The 16,701-nt window shown below is 40.6% G+C and overlaps 1 non-coding gene across 1 annotated transcript; it reads left to right on the forward strand.

The window, feature by feature from the left end:
- Positions 1 to 16,291: 16,291 nt before the first annotated feature.
- Positions 16,292 to 16,398, forward strand: LOC145027903 (small nucleolar RNA R71). The gene has a single exon (XR_013675665.1). It is a non-coding gene; the product is annotated as a small nucleolar RNA R71 (small nucleolar RNA).
- Positions 16,399 to 16,701: the final 303 nt, after the last annotated feature.

The raw sequence follows: 16,701 nt of genomic DNA on the forward strand, positions 1-16,701 counted from the left end.
TGGTAAAACAAAGTTTAAATAAAAGCATTTGATAAGTAAAAGAGTTTGTAAAACATTTTGAAGTAAAACAGTTTGAACAGTGATAAAATCATTGGTTTCCTAGTTATTAATCACATGTGATTAATGCAATCACATGTGATCGAAGCAATAACTATAAGTATTTAACTTGTATCCCCCCCCCATAAAGTATTTAAACATTTAAAATCATTTCAAAGGTTGATTTAAGGGCTATGAACTCACTTAGAAGTTCGAAGATAGCGAGATGGAAAACCGGGCAGAGTTTCGTCTCGGGAAACGGATCTTTCTCGGGATTCTCGGGAATCTCGGGAGTAAAATCGACCCTCGGGACTTGAGCAAAAAGACCAGAGCTTCGGGTTTGAACGGGCATGGAAATCGAGGCAAGATCGTGAGAGAAAGAGAGAAAATGAGCAAAATTTTCGGAAAGCCTCGCATCCCTTTTATAGGGGTGCTGAACCGCCTCCGTACGCGGGGCGTACGGGCGTACGCAGCGCGTACCCGTGCGTCATCGCTTACGCACTTTGGATCGGACGGGTCGGATGGGGCGGGTCGGTAGCTTCGCATAGGGCGACGTGGACAATCCGAGGCCAAGGCCCTCGGGTACGCGGGGCGTACGGGGTTACGCGGCGCGTACCTCGGATGAGGACGCTGACTCCCCTTCGGATATTACTAGCATTTTTGATTTAAATTTAATTATAATTTAGTAAATAAACTTCAAAAAATCATATCTTCTTCATACAAACTCCGTTTTCGACGTTCTTTATATCCACGCGTATGTGAGACTACGATCTACAACTTTCGTTTAGATTCCATTGGTAAATTCCGAAATTATTTTTATTATTTATTTACTAAAATGACGTGATTAAGGAATTTCTTTAAAAATTCATAACTTCTTTATCTGACGTCGGGTTTTGCCAGACCTTTTACCGCTGAACAACCATTGTTGAGACCTTCGATTCTCATTTAGGTCGTTCCGGCCAAAAGTCGCTCGATCTCTGATTCGAGTTTTCAGCTGTCTGTTGCTAAGCTGAACTTGGAAAAATCATAACTTCAATATACGAAGTCCGATTTGGGCGTTCTTTTTATGTACGATCATGGTTTGATGACATTTAAACATAGAAGAATTTAAATAGAAACTTTTTGGACATTTTATTATCAAGGTTAATTTTATTAACTCAAAAGTGGTTACAATACTTGACTTTTTAGGTCACTACAAAGAGTTGAAATATCGGGTTGTCACACCTCCAAACTCTGGAACCGAAAGCTCGTTATCTCGTTCGCTGCACATCAGAAGTAGAAATAGTGTAATCTGCATCACATGATGTGAAATCTCAACCATCTGTCGATTACTCAACCTAGACTGCAATCCTCCTCCGTGTATCACCTCCACTTTTCCTCAAGTCCTGTGACTCCAACTAGCAGCCCACCAATCAAATCCTCGGGATCTAAACTCAATTCCCTCACAAGGTACACTCTATCAAATGTCAATCGACATGGCCCCCTGGCCCCACATTTAACCATATCCATTCTCGGTCTAAACACCCATCGGATAACTGGTAATAATGGCAACACACTTTGCTACGAATCATGGTACTCGAACCATGTTATCTCCCTACTACCTACTATTTAGAACCTCTGGAATCCTCACTGTTTCGAGTATGGGTCCTCTGTTGTCAGTAGTACGGGCCCATACTACCTGCCACATTTACCCATACTTTCCACACGGATCATTCCAGGTTACCTAAACAGTTGTTCAACCGCCTCATCACTGATCTCGTTACACATGGTCACTCTCTAGCGAATACTCTCCTTTATCAGTGTACTCATCTTATTAAGGTATCTCCCTAGGCTCTTCCTAGTTTCTCACACTTCTTTCCCATCATCTGCAAAAGAATTCCTCATGATGCCAACCATCTACCTCCTGAATGTCATCATATTCACTCGGTACCACAAATCATAAAGCAAGCAACATACGGGCATCAAATAACCTCCACCAGCACGTAAAACCACTCTGGCATATAACTCCTCTCGCTCTATCCACAACTCAAAAGGCATCGCCTACTCAAGCAACCCTACACCTCGTGGCATCTAACCACCCTTGCAGAAGGTGCCTCCAAAAGCATGTCTAGTTATCTCTCCTAGAGTACTCCACTACTCAATGCTCTTTCTAAAAGATTCCTGCTAGATACTCCTACTTAACACGTACTCAAGGCACATAATAGATAGCAACAACTCCTAGGCTAAGGCATCACGAATCAGGCATCTCTAGCCCTGAAATATGAAATACCTAGCTTATCGTCTAGCATGCATCACTAATATCTCGCAAATATATCATATCATAATTAAGTAAGGGTAATTTGGGAAATCACCGTTCGGGCACTGGCTAATTGTACACACCGCTCCAACTCGTTTTCTCTTAAAACTCTTTCCTATTTTAGAAAAACCATTTCTTTTGAAAATTCATCTCAAATCCTCAGCTTGAGTTCAGACACACCCGAAGGTACATCCAAATCCCTCAAACCAAGGCTCTGATACCAACTTCTAACACTGTAAATTTTCAAATAAAATTTTCATTTTAAAATCACATAATTCTCATAACCTATTTTACAAAAAATCCCAAGTATCTAATTATCAAAACACCACTCCAAAATTGTTTGATTAAAAGTCCAGGATCCTCAAAACATAACCCTTTCTCTCGTGTGTACAATCAATCCGGCACCTTCCTGCGATCCAAGAAAGGTACCTAAAACACATATTACACAACATGGTAAACACGAAGCTTACTGAGATCCCCAAAATACCACACATATCTCATTAGCCCCTCATGTCTATGCTCAAAATAAGACCCGCCGGTCAAAGTGTCACAGTGGGACCCTCCGGTCCTAACTCAGTAAGCTCAGAATAATACACATCATAATTCACATAGACATCATGTAGTATATCACAATACTCAATATAAGCACATAATACCCATTGGTCAGACAAAGATTACCAATCTAGGTAACTATAGTGAGAAGACTCACCTCGAAGCAAACAAGAAACTGCACCTCATACACGAATCACTGATCTAGCCTCCGCCTAACAGATGTGATAATTATCTCTAATTAAATCACAACTCTAAAGAAACTCATACTAGCCCCTCTCTAACTCTTAGGAAGGGTAAAAGACCATTCTACCCCTTCATGGTCTCCATTACTCACATTTGATCAAAACCTCAAAAGTCAATAGAAGTCAAACTCGAGTCATCAGTCCATGTTGACCCAACTCGTCGAGTGCATCAAAGCAACTTGTTGAGTCCCCTCATTTCCTTAGAAGCCTCATGAAAACCAACCCAACTCGTCGAGTTGACCCGTCAACTTGCCAAGTTAAAGCATGCTCAGACTCATCAGGTTAAACCCTAAGCGACTCGTCTAGTCGGCTCATCGACTCCCTTAAGTAAAAATTCTCATTCAGACATTTTAAGGTAGAAATGCTACTCCATACTTTGTATCTGACCTCCTAAAGCATTAATACCACGTAAATCTTGCAGCTTTACGTTCATGCATGGCATATTGGCTCAATAATGCCAATACAAACTCCTACAAGGATTTGGTGCTCAAAAGTTTGCCTGTAGCTCCAAGAAGCTTGGGTCTTTGGGCTCACAAGACCTCCTATAGTCCAGATCTAAGGTTTCAACATGAAGATATGCTCAGGGGACTGAATAACACAAGGTGGATGGGAGGAAACCCTAAAGGCTCCCCCAAACTAAGATCTACAAGAGAATGATCAAGTTTGCATCTTTTTACCTCCAATAGAAGCTAGCCACTAAAGAATCTCTGGATCCAAATGTCCTTCTCTAGTCCAAGCCAACATGCTCTCCAAATCTTCTTCCAAAGTTGCACAAGAACACCCAAATTAGACTCTTTCTCTCTTACAATGGATGGAACCGATCTAGGGTTTCTCACAGGACGCTCTGGAGATAAGGGAGGCAAAAATGAGGGCTATAAATCCTTTAAATAGGTCCCAACCCCGAAGATTTACGGTTTCATGTCACAGCGCCAACTCGACAAGTCGGCTCTCTGACTCGTCGAGTCGGTCTTCAAACCCACCTACTCAATCCAACTCTACTCGACGATTCCAACACCCAACTCATTAAGTCACTCATTAATAAATAAGGTACATGGGAGTCGGGATGTTACACGATGAGTTGGAGGTCCCCAAGTCAATGATTTCGAGCCTAAAACCGTAAAATATTGAGAAGTAAATAATACCTAGACCAAGTGTTACAAATCTCCCCCACTTGAACTAGACTTCTTTCTTGAAGTCTGCTGATGCAAAAAGGTTCGAGTAATGCTCCCGCATCTCATTTTTTGACTCCCATGTCGATTCTGAGCATTTCTGGTGCTGCCATTGCACCCTCACTAGCTTTACCTCTTTGTTACGAAGAACGTTAGTTTTCTTATCCAAAACTGCAACGGGACTCTCAATTCAGTTTAGGCTCTCATCCACCTGAATGTCATCCAAAGAAATAACCACGGCCTCGTCTGTGACACACTTCTGCAGCTGAGACACATGGAAGGTGTTATGAATCTGGCTAATCTCATCCCGTAGATCCAAATGTCAAGCCACCTTACTCACCCGGGTAGAAATCCTGAACAATCTAATATATCGGGGCCCTAACTTTCCCCTATTCTGAAATCTAATGAAACCCTTTACCTGTAACTCGGTGTTTCCCATGACTCGGTTCTCAACTTCCCCATAACAAACAGCAGTCGTACACCTTCGACCATACAACATCTCAAACGGGATTCGGTATATACTATCATGATAACTATTGTTATATGAAAACTCTACTTATGGGAGGTATGTATCCTAACTCCCTCTGAAATCCAATATGCATGCCCACATCATATCCTTGAGCGTCTGGATCATCCGCTCACTCTGTCTGTCTGTCTAGAGGGGGGGGGGGGGGGGCGGGGTATGTAATGCTGAAGTATAACTGTGTGCCCAGTTCCTTGTGAAACTTCCTCCAAAATCTGGATGTAAATCAGATATCCCGGTCAGAGACCACTGACACTGGCACCCTGTACCTAATCACCACCTCTAGCATAAAAATATCTTCTAATTTCTCAGTAGAGATGCTCTCGAGGATCGGAATAAAACGAGCACTCTGTGTTAATATGTCCATAATGATCCAAATGGAATCTACACCCCTTGTTGTCCTCGGTAATTTCATGAAGAAATCCATTGTGACATGTTCCCACTTCCACATAGGAATGGGTAGCATCTGAACCTTTCTGTAAGGCCTTTGATGTTCGACTTTTACCTTCCGGCAGGTCAAACACCGCTCCATGAACCATACAATCTCCCACTTCATGCAGGGCCACCAGTAACTCAACCTCAGATCTCTATACATCTTTGTGGACCCCGAGTGAATAAAGAACTTGGATTTATGTTCCTCCTCTAAGATCTTTTGCCTTACACCCTCTAATACAGGTACCCACACCCAGCAACATTGTGTCAAAAGACCCAGATAGTCCTGAATAAATAAGGGAATCTAACCCTGAATGCACTTTATCTTCCGGTTCTCTTTCTTCAAAACCTCCACCTGAGTTTCCTTGATCATATCTAACAATGGAGAAATCACCATCATCCTCAAATAAACATTCCTGATCGGAGCACATGCCACCTTGCATCTTAAAGCATCGGGCACCACGTTAGCCTTCCCTGGATGGTACAAATCTTACAATCGTAATCTTTCAGTACATCCAACCATCTCCTCTGCCACATTTTGAGGTTTTGCTGATCCATCAAGTACTTCAAACTTTTGTATTTAGTAAAGATAGCGCACCAAACTCCATACAAGTAATGTCTCCAAATTTTGAGGGTAAACACCATCGCCCCTAATTCCAGATCATGAGTGGGGTAATTTGCCTCATGAAGCTTTAGCTGCCATGAGGCGTACGCGATCACATGCCCCCTATGCATCAAAACCACCCCTAACCCTGAGATCGAAGCATCACAATACACTACCAAATCGTCCAAATCCCTCGCGTAATACTAGAATTTGTGCCTCACATAACCTTTTTCTCAAGGTATTGAAAACCAACCGGTGGTTTGAGCCCCACCGGAAAGTCACATTCTTCTTGGTCAAGCGAGTCAAAGGTATGACGATCTTCCGGAAATCCTTGATGAATATCTGATAGTAACCCGCTAAACCCAAGAAGCTATGAATCTCAAATGCATTCTTCAGTACTTCCCACCACATTACTACCTTAGCCTCGGCTAGATCAACCGAGATACCCTCTTGGTTGATGATATGCCCCAAAAAACTGCACCTCTCGCAACCAGAAATCACACTTTGAGAACTTGGCATAAAGCATTTTTGTCCTTATTGTCTCCAATACCTCCATCAGATGGTGCTCATGCTGCACCACGGTCTTAGAATACACAAAAATGTCATAGATAAAAATGATCACAGACCGATCCAACATTTTCCTACACACCGTGTTCACGAGGTCCATGAACGTTATTGGGGCATTGGTGAGCCCGAATGGCATCACCACAAACTCATAGTGACCGTACCGAGTCCTGGCAGCTGTCTTCAGTATATCTTAATCTGATGGTACCCAGACCGAAGATCAATCTTAGAAAACCAAGATACACCCTGAAGCTGATCGAACAAATCATCGATCCTCGAAAGTGGTAACGGTTTTTCAACGTTAGCTTGTTCAACTCCTAATAATCGATACACATCCTGTGTGACATGTCCTTCTTCTTGACGAACATGATTGGTGCTCCCCACGGTAAACTGCTAGGACGAATAAACCCTCGGTCTAGAAGCTAGTGAAGCTGCGTAGACAGCTCCTGGATCTCGAGGAGAGCTAGTCGGTACGGTGCCTTGACTATCGGAGTGCCACCCGACACCAGATCAATGCGAAACTCTACTTACCTCTCTCGAGGCACCACAAGAAACTCTCAGGAAAGACATCCCAAAAATCCTATACAACCGGTACACTACCCAAATCTATCGGGTGTCAACCCCCATATCTATGATACGCCAGGAATCCCAAACAACCCTAGTGGAGAAGTCTCCTAGCCCTTGCAGTTGAACAGAGGGTTAGCTCCTGTGAGTCCCTTTCTCCATGCATAACCAGTTCTCCCCTAATTGGGGTTCAAACTCTCACCAACTGGCGCACGCAATCTATCATGGCCCCGTTGGCCCCCAAAAAGTTCGTCCCAATGATCACCTTCAATCCTCGCAAAGGTATCGGAACCAAATCGACACGGAACCTCTCCCAAAACACATTCAAGATACAGTCCTGATATACCCTCGCAACACTCACAATGTGATCATCCGAAATCTCAACCTCAAGTGGGGAATCCAAAGTCCTTGGAGTATCACGGAACTTCTTGCTAAGTGCAAGAGATACAAACGATCGGGTAGCTCCCGAATCGAAAAGAACATGAGCTGACATACTATTGACCATAAATGTCCCTATATAAGATCACATATATACATAAGCATAATAAATCAATATCGAGTGTAAAATAAATTACGTATCAGTCACAACGTATGGCGATGCTCAAGCCTCCTTAGTAGTGAATTGGAATATGCAGCTCTTCACCGTAGGTGCATCCTCCTTGGTAGGGTGGCCATCAGTAATCCTTATTGTGGCGGGTGTAGGTACCGCCACTGCTCCTCGTCCTCCGTGCAACCTTGGAAAATTGGCCTTTTTATGGATGGTCTGGTTGCTGTCGAAAAAAAGCAAGCCCTTCTTAGGGCAGTCCCTGCTCAGGTGGCCTGGCTGGCTACAGGTATAACACACCGAACCCGTCACCCCACAAACTCCACTATATGATCTCCCACATTTGGGACACCGACCACAACCCTGCTGGCCCCTACCAAAAGAATCAGAGTTCTTACGCTATTTAGCATGACCCACAACAGTCTGAACCTGCTCTGGCTACCGCTTAGTGTGGTGCTCCAACTCCATCTCCCGCTCCGGGGCTTTCTCCACCATCTCATTCAGGTTTTTGCACCCTGAGAAGCTCACAAACTCATGAATATCATCCCTCAGCATGGAATGATACCTCCTCCTCCTCGTATCCCAATCTACAACATATTGCGGAATCAACAGTGCTTGTTCCTGAAACTTGGCGGTAATCTCCGCCACATTGTCGGTGGTCTATTGGAGCTCCCGGAACTCCCTCACTAGGCGTTGCACCTTAATGTATAGTGCAAACTCCAAATCAAAATGCTTAACAAACTACTCCCATGACATCTCATCAATTCCAACTGATCCCACTTGGTGGGTCACCTCCTCCCACCAGTTCCTGGATCGGTCTCTCAACATGCACGAAGCAAAGCCCACTTTTGCTTCCTCAGGGAAAGAGCTCGTGTGATGGGCATTCTCCATGTCTGCCACCCATCGTCGACTAACTATGGGATCCCTTACCCCAAAGAACTCAGACGCTCTACATGCCTTGAACTCCCAAAACGAGGGAGTTCGGGCCCCGACCTAGCCTGCAGCAATCACGGCTTGGAAAGACCTGAGCCTCTCCATAATCTCCATCATCCCCTCCTTGATTGTCCCAAAATCACTACGGTAGCTTCGAGAATTCCCCTCGTCACCTCAGTTGCAATAAGCTCTTGCAACCTCTCATAAATAGGCTTTGTAGCGTAGCCTAACCCATATTCGGATCCTGATCCCCTACTCCATGACGTGTCATTATCAATATGATCTAAAATACCATAAGACAGAATGATCAAAATATCCAAAATGAGGATCCTACCAGACCGGTTCTCCTTAGAGCTTCCAGATCTAGCATTGGTTCGGGTACAGGTCCTATTCTTTCAGTAGTACAAGCCCAATACTACCTTCCAAACCTACACGTACCTTCCCCAAGGCTCTACCTCATGACTCTAATTCTCCCCATAACAAAACATATCTCAGAAAGTATTGCATAACTCAAATCCTAGGCTACCCTAACATTTTCTCCATTCCCATCAAACCAAAACTCAAATCAATGATAAGAGGTTGCCTTATGCATAGAAGATGTGCACAAAAGTACCCACTAATTTTATAATTTTTAACCGAACTAACTTAACTAACTAAAATTCACCTAGGCAGTGTGCCTAGTCGAATTATAGAATAGTTGGGTATGTCAGGTGTCGATCACAGGGAACGGTGTTTACTAATTAATTTATCTACTATTAAATTAACCTAATTTTAGAGCAAAGATGGGGTTTTATCTGATTTTAGAAGACCAGATGAACTTAAGTCACAAAATTCAATAAAATAATTAAAACACTCCTGTTTAGTTTGACTCCACTTCTTCTTTATCGTTAGCTAACATTTATGGATTGTCAAGTTGGTTATTTTTGCATTAGTAATTTAAGTCTAAATTTACCAAAATTAACTAATTCAGGTAAAGCTATATACGATCATACACAATCAAACACAGAATGAGTTGTAGATTATGAATTTGCTAGGTAAGATTAGGCAAACACAATTATGGTCATAATTTATGCTCTTTAGCGCAATTAATTTTATTTACTTCAATTACTTTCTATGATTTTAGTCGATCCTAGCTCTAGCAATTTAATGTTCACTAACTCACTAGGTTAACAAGTTCATGCAATTTAATGATCACTAACTACACAGAACATGAATTCAAGCAACTAAAGAAACAAATATTAACATGCTAGGTAATAAAAAAATCAAACACAAGCAATTCACCAACTAATCAAATGCAATAGCCATAAAGTTAAACCACATGTCAGAAGCCTCATATAGCTAAACAAGAGTTGCTAGATTCAGCTGCTCATAGCAACAATTAAATAAACACATATCAAAGTATAAAACATGTTCAAGTATCAACAATTAAACTAATTATGAACCTGTACTTTTTTTGTGTTGAAAACCTTTTTCCAAAACCTTCCTTCTACTAAAATTCGTATTCTAAAAACCTTCCAACCAGCCAAAAGTCTCTCAAGTCATAATGGACAAGGAAATTTATAATATCTGATTTTACCGAGTTCACGTCGTGAACCATAAGGATTCACGTTGTGAACATGGGATAAACGTATTCGGCAAGGACTCTTTCACCTGGATGCATATCTTCTAGAATTCTCCATTCACATCGTAAACATCAAATGACTCACGTCGTGAGTACGTTTTTTTGCTGGGTTTTTCATCTTTCTTTTCTTCAAGCCTCCAAAGTTCCAAGTATTGTCAGTTCTGGTCCCTCTCTTCAAAAATACTTTACTTTGGCTGCAAATAACAATTTATCCTTGTAAGTACCATTATTCTATGCAAATAACCAAAATATCATTAAAAATGTAAATAAATATTGCCTAAAAATATGTATAAATATGGAAATATCAAAATACCCCACACTTGTGCTTTGCTTGCCCTCAAGCAAATCTAATGAACCCAAACTTAAACCTTCATTACTAGCATCACATAAAACAATCCAGTTCCAACTCAGCCATTATTTCAAGACCTCAAGGCATGCATTTGTGTTAAAATGTTTCCTAAGTAACCCCCTCAATTCTAAATACTCACAATCTTCATAAACATGCACCCGCTTCTTTTAAACAATGCTTATTTTATGCAACCGTCCAAATCCATCCTCAGAAATCTTACTTAGTCTCAAAGTATTTTTGTAAAGTTATCCACACATACATAATGTAGAAATTACAACTTTTGATACTACAATGGAGCTCTTGGAATTCTTCACTTATTGATATATTCGATATTGATTTCTTTGAATTCACCACCTTTTTGTGTAATTTTGATATCTTCAACTTTTGAAACTTTAGAATTTTCGAACTTTGATCTTCATATACTTTGATACTTTTATGCTTCAAAAATTCTTCAATTTTTCACTTTTTGGTAATTTTTCTCTCTTTTTTTTACACGTACTCACCTTTTATATAACTCAAAACCTACATGCTTAAGGAGGGGTGCTTAACTTCAACCTTTATAAGTTAAGACCTAGCTTTCCTGGATACATTTCTGGTTTAGGCTGGTAAACATATTTCATTCCTCAAACTAGCGAGGTTGTGCTTTAGTTCCATGATTTCATTAAAATAAAAGAGGCCACAAATGCACTATAACATGTATCGGCTCAAATAAACATTTGAGTTATCATTGGATTACCCCATGTAACATTAGCAACTACAGTTCAAATTATTATTACTAGATCTAATTATTAAAAACTTTAAAATATACCAAATTTTCTAGTAATTTTACTTTTTCTATACCTTACCCCACACTTATTACAAACAATGCCCTCATTGTATGCATTAACTAACTTAAAAGCAATAAAAGGAAGAAAAAGGAACAGACTCCCCTGGGATAGTGGCGTTATCGAACTTCATAAGTACGGTTGAAAATGAGCATCTCGAATATGGAAATTTTTCTAAACAGGAACGTAGATCTTGTTCTCACGAAAGATGTAAATGAGTCAACAAGCGAACAAGAAAGGAATTGAAGCTTCAATCTCCCATAAAAAGCATACGCAATAGTGTATAATAGAGGAAATGGCCACAATGCTCGTCATAAAAATTTCAAATTTAGTGAAAATAGAAAACTCACGACGTGAGTAATAAAGTCTAACGACATGAGGTTGCAGGAATGCTGATTTTGAAATCCCTTGCAACCCAACTAACGATGTGAGTAATATAGGCTCACGACGTGAAAACTGGGCGACTGAAAAGTAAAACTGCTCATTCTTCTTATTATTTTTTGCATTCCATTCCAATATCTAAATTGATAAAGACACTTCTGAATGTTGAATTTATGTAACTCCTTGCTAATTTCACCCTCTCTCTCGACTCACCCCACACTTATTTTTAATTGTGGGTCTCGACTCTTAACTTCTTAGACTCTAACGACACTTGTCTAAACGAACATGACTCTTCACTCGAATTTACTCGTTTCCCAAAACTCCTTAGCAATATGTAATCAAACAACCAAAATAAAATAAAAGTAACATAATAATTAACCAACAAGTGTTTCAAAGTTCTCAAACAAACTAAAACCAAATAAACTAAAAATTAAATAAGAATCAAATAAATCATCCTCATCATCATCACGAGGTCCACTTGTACCAGCTCCTTCTCCCCCTTGTCCTCGATACTCACTCCACCTAGGGAAAATTGGTTAATGATATCCAAGGTGAGAAGTTTACTCCACATGCAAATGTTGTACCATATTTTCCACAGTCCCGCCAATCCAATTGACACTAAGTGAAAGTTGATCAAAATATCTGGCCATATCATCCGCAAAATGTGGTCCTCCCATGGGTGCTTATTGATGTACCAATTGTCCTCGTTCACCTCTCCCTCTCATATTCCTTTGTTTTGGCCGTGGTTGTGGCTGCTGCTCAGGTTGATCACCCGACTGCTCACCACCCTCATCATCTGATGCAAAAATACCCTAGTGAGATCCAAAGTTCTAAACCACCTGCATTGTCTCCAAGTATCCCATGGTAAACTCATTCCCATCCATGCAAGTCATGGAACAAGTGATATCAGGAACAAGAAAACCATACGATTAAGCCAAACGTGTAATGAATTTCCCTCCACAGATAGGGCTTCCAAGATGAGAACTCGTGGCATAATTAGCCAGAAAGCACGCCAAAAAGTAAGGAATGTTGCAACACACTCCCGGTTGTAAGATACACCATAAAAAGAACATATTTTGCTTCATTACTTTATCCCCATGCCTCCTGTGGTTGATGGAAAACGTGATAAATCAATGGAGTAATCGGTGAATAGGGGACCGAATGCTGCTCTTGGGAGACACTCTGGAATTGAACACCTCGGATGCAATATTGTGCCAGAAACCAAACCCAGTAGCACCATCTATATAACCTCTGAACGCCTCCCTCAAGAACATGCCAAACTCAGGAGTCATTTCCTCTTGGGGGTTATATATCCCCACCCTCCAAGAAAACTCCACGAGGATGCATTCATGGTACTCTCTCCCGAGACGGAATACGAAAGCTCTCTGAAAATGAGGATCTTTGACATTCTCTTGGAATGTCACTATCAAGAAGAAGTCCACACAAAATTCTTTATAAACCCTCTCTTGAACGCTGAAAAAGATTAAGCCACCCCGAACAAGTAAACGAAAAACCACCTCCAATAAACATCTTTGTAAGAAACGGGGACAGACTATCCACAAGTCCAACTTCCCTCAAACGTGTCCAATTTATGGTGGGTGCAACTGCAATTTCTCTGTTGTAAAGCCACCCCAAACGGTTATTCCAGCGAGTCAAAATTTCTAGGGACACTGTTGTTGGGAAATTATAAAACAGATGTAAACTCGCAACCCCGGTCGAAACCTCACATCTTGGAGCCATTCTTGTAAAAGAAAAAAATAGACAACCACAAAACAAAAGAAATCCAAGAATTATAAGAAAATAGAAAACTGTAATGTTCATGTCCAGGATTCATGTCGTGAACCTATCTGAGTTAACATCGTGATTTCATCACGGCTGGTATGGATCGGTCAAGGCAGAACTCGAATCGGACCAAAAAATATGTTGGGGTTTATTCCTATATTAAAGTTAAGCACAATCTATCAACATGCAAGTGCTATATCACGAATTTTAGGGCACATATGAACAAATTACGAATTACCAAATCCTAGCCCCAAAAATTTAACTAGTAAAGGGAAATTAGCCACGGAACACAAGAAATCATTACCTTAAATTGTTGATTACGTAAGCAAAAAAGGACTAGAAGTTGGAAATTGGTCGAAATTGGTAAGATGGGGGGACCAAAAGACAGCCTCACTTCGTGGGGGAATAAACAATGTGGCTAAGTCAAAGGAATCTGTTCTTATTGTGGTCGCGTGTCAATTCATAATTCACGTCATACAATTAGTCGAAATCGTGAGTCCAATTTTGGCTATACAATTAGTCCATTCAATTTGAAGATTAAGTGGGTTGGACTATTATCAGGCTAGTGAATTGGGAAAATATCAGCCTAAAAAGGAATCCGTAAGTCATACTAAACTAACATCGTGAACCATAATAATTCACGTCGTGAGTTCGACTATTTCATAAAAATTAAAATTGTAATTAATTATTACCACTTAATTTTTAGGGACCCACACTCAGTGTTATATTATGTATAAAGTGATTTGGATGATACTATCGATTTCCCTAAAACTAAAAATGCATAAAAAACTAAAAGAAAAAAAATGCAAACCAAACTCGGGTTGCATCCCGATAAGCGCTTCTTTTTTAGGAGTCTTGAGCTGGACTCCGTGCGTCCTATGTTGAATCTTCAGATGAGTCCATCACCAGCTAGATTTTCTGCTCCTTCCGTCGCCTCTTGTATGCTTGGACTCGTCTACCTTACACCTTTTTCAAATTTTCATATTTATCCTTCGCCCCGTCTATGTCAAAATTCCTTTTGGTCCCTTTTGTTTCCACTTTTTCTTTATTTTTCTTTAGTTCAATATGGACATTATCTACTTTCGCAATTGGAACCGTCTCCTTAGAAGTAGCCTCATCCTCATCACTTTCCTCACTTATCAAAGATGTCGGTTTTGTATAAGTAATGACTTCAACGAAAAATGGAACGGATGCTCTTGGTTTAGTGCGTTTGACTTGATTAATTGTCTTGATTTCTTCATCCATGAGTTTTTCTAATTCTTCAAGTTCATTATCTTCATCAATATTGAACACTTCACCCTTAACATCATATCCTTGAAATCCATCTTTCATTCCAAAAATTTCCTTATCATCTCCAACTCTCAAAGTGAGCTTGGATTCGCATATATCAACCAAAGCCCAATCATTATTTACTAATGGCTAACCAATAATAATCGGAACATCGGGATCATCTTTCATATCTAAAACCACAAAATCTATTGGAAAAACGAATTCCCCATTTTTTAAGAGAATATCTTCCACAATGCCCCTTGGTTGCCTCACTGAACGGTTTGCCATGTGAATAGTCATCTTTGTAGCCTTCAACTTCTGAATATTCAACTTTTGATAAAATGAAAAGGCATTAAATTTATGCTAGCCCCAGAATCGGCTAAAGCTTAAACCTTCATATTATTCCCAAACTCACATGGAAGAGTAAGGCGTCTAGGATCCCCCATCTTCTTAGGTAACTCTCCCAATACAACTCTTGAGCTTTGTTCACTAAGAATGACCTTAGAATTCTACTTCATTTGCTAACGGGTGTCTATAAGATCTTGTAAGAGCTTTGTGTATGCTGGAATTCTTGAAAGCGAATCGATAAAATTTTATTAATAGGAATACCCTTTATTAGCTGGATAAACTCCAGATGTTCCTTTTCCAGTGGACTAAGATTAGCTCGAGACGGGAATGGTAAAGGCGGCCGATAAGCAGGAACAGATTCTGATTTTTCTGTTCAGACCGGGCCCACGACGTGAGCGTTGCGGACTCACAACGTGTGTCTAGTGTTTCAGCAATGTCTTCATTTTTGAGCTTCGGCTTCTTCGGCTTTGGATCGCGCTGCTTTGGTCCAACCTCTAGTGCTTCCAAAAACTTAGAGATTGCCTCTTCTTCAGTATCAATAGCCATAACATGAGGTTGAGCTTTCTTTTCGGGAAGTTGTGAAGACAATTTGTTAGGCACCAAAGTAGTGAGTTGACCAACTTGGACTTCTAAACTGTTAATCGATACTTGATGATTTCTTAATAAAGCTTGTTGGTCAATCATCATTCTGTGCTATTCTTACATCATATTCATGTGTTCCTTTAGCATTACATCGGTATCATCATGTCTTCTCTCGGATGCTTCCATGAATCGGGTCACCATGTTTTCCAATTCTACTTTTTTCTTGGTTGGAGGCTGCTCTTTTTGGAAGAAGCCTCGACTTGTTTGCTTATATTTCTCTTCCTTTTGCTTCTTGTATTCATCGTATGGTAACCACTCTTTCTTTGGTTTTCTCTAATCTTCATCATACTTATCCCCGCTTGAGTAACAAACTTTAGCCTTCTCGTTCACAACCAACTCTAATTTCATGAATTGATTGGTCCATTTGGGTCAGCCTTCGGTCCATGGTATTTCCATTGCCATCACACCAGCCATTTCTTCATAATGTACACTCCCAACCCTTGTTACACCTTCATTCCTTGGATTGTGGTATTCACGAGAATGCTTTGCAAATTCTTCAACTAATTCCTTGACTTCGTTAGGGTTTTTCTTTGTAAGTGGTCCTTGAGAATCAAGGAGTTGCCTTGTCATAACATTGACTCCATCATAGAATATACATACTTCTTGTTGAATGTTAAGGTCATGTTGAGGACAATTCCTTAAGAACCCTTTGTAATGCTCCCATGCTTCGTGAAGTGACTCCCCCGGGTTTTGCTCAAAATTGGCTATTTCTTTCTTGAGTTTAGCTATCTTGGATGGTGGGCAAAATTGGTCTAAAAACTGCTCACCCATTTGAGCCCTAGTAGTGATTGTGCCTGGTGGAAGTGCTTTTAACCAATCCTTCGCTGCTCGCTAAAAAGTAATGGAAAGAATCCTTGGCAAGACGGTATCTCTATTAACATTTGGGACATTAATGTAGTCAGCAATGCCGTTGACTTCATCCAAGTGTTTAAATGCATCCTCGTGATCTTTTCCATAGAACGAGTTATCCTTTAGTGCATAAAGGATATGTTCTTTCAGCTCGAATGTGGCAGTGGCAGGAATGGC

The sequence above is a fragment of the Lactuca saligna genome, chromosome 1 (genome assembly GCF_052625555.1).
Source record: "Lactuca saligna cultivar CGN05327 chromosome 1, ASM5262555v1, whole genome shotgun sequence".
Taxonomy (NCBI): Eukaryota; Viridiplantae; Streptophyta; class Magnoliopsida; order Asterales; family Asteraceae; genus Lactuca; species Lactuca saligna.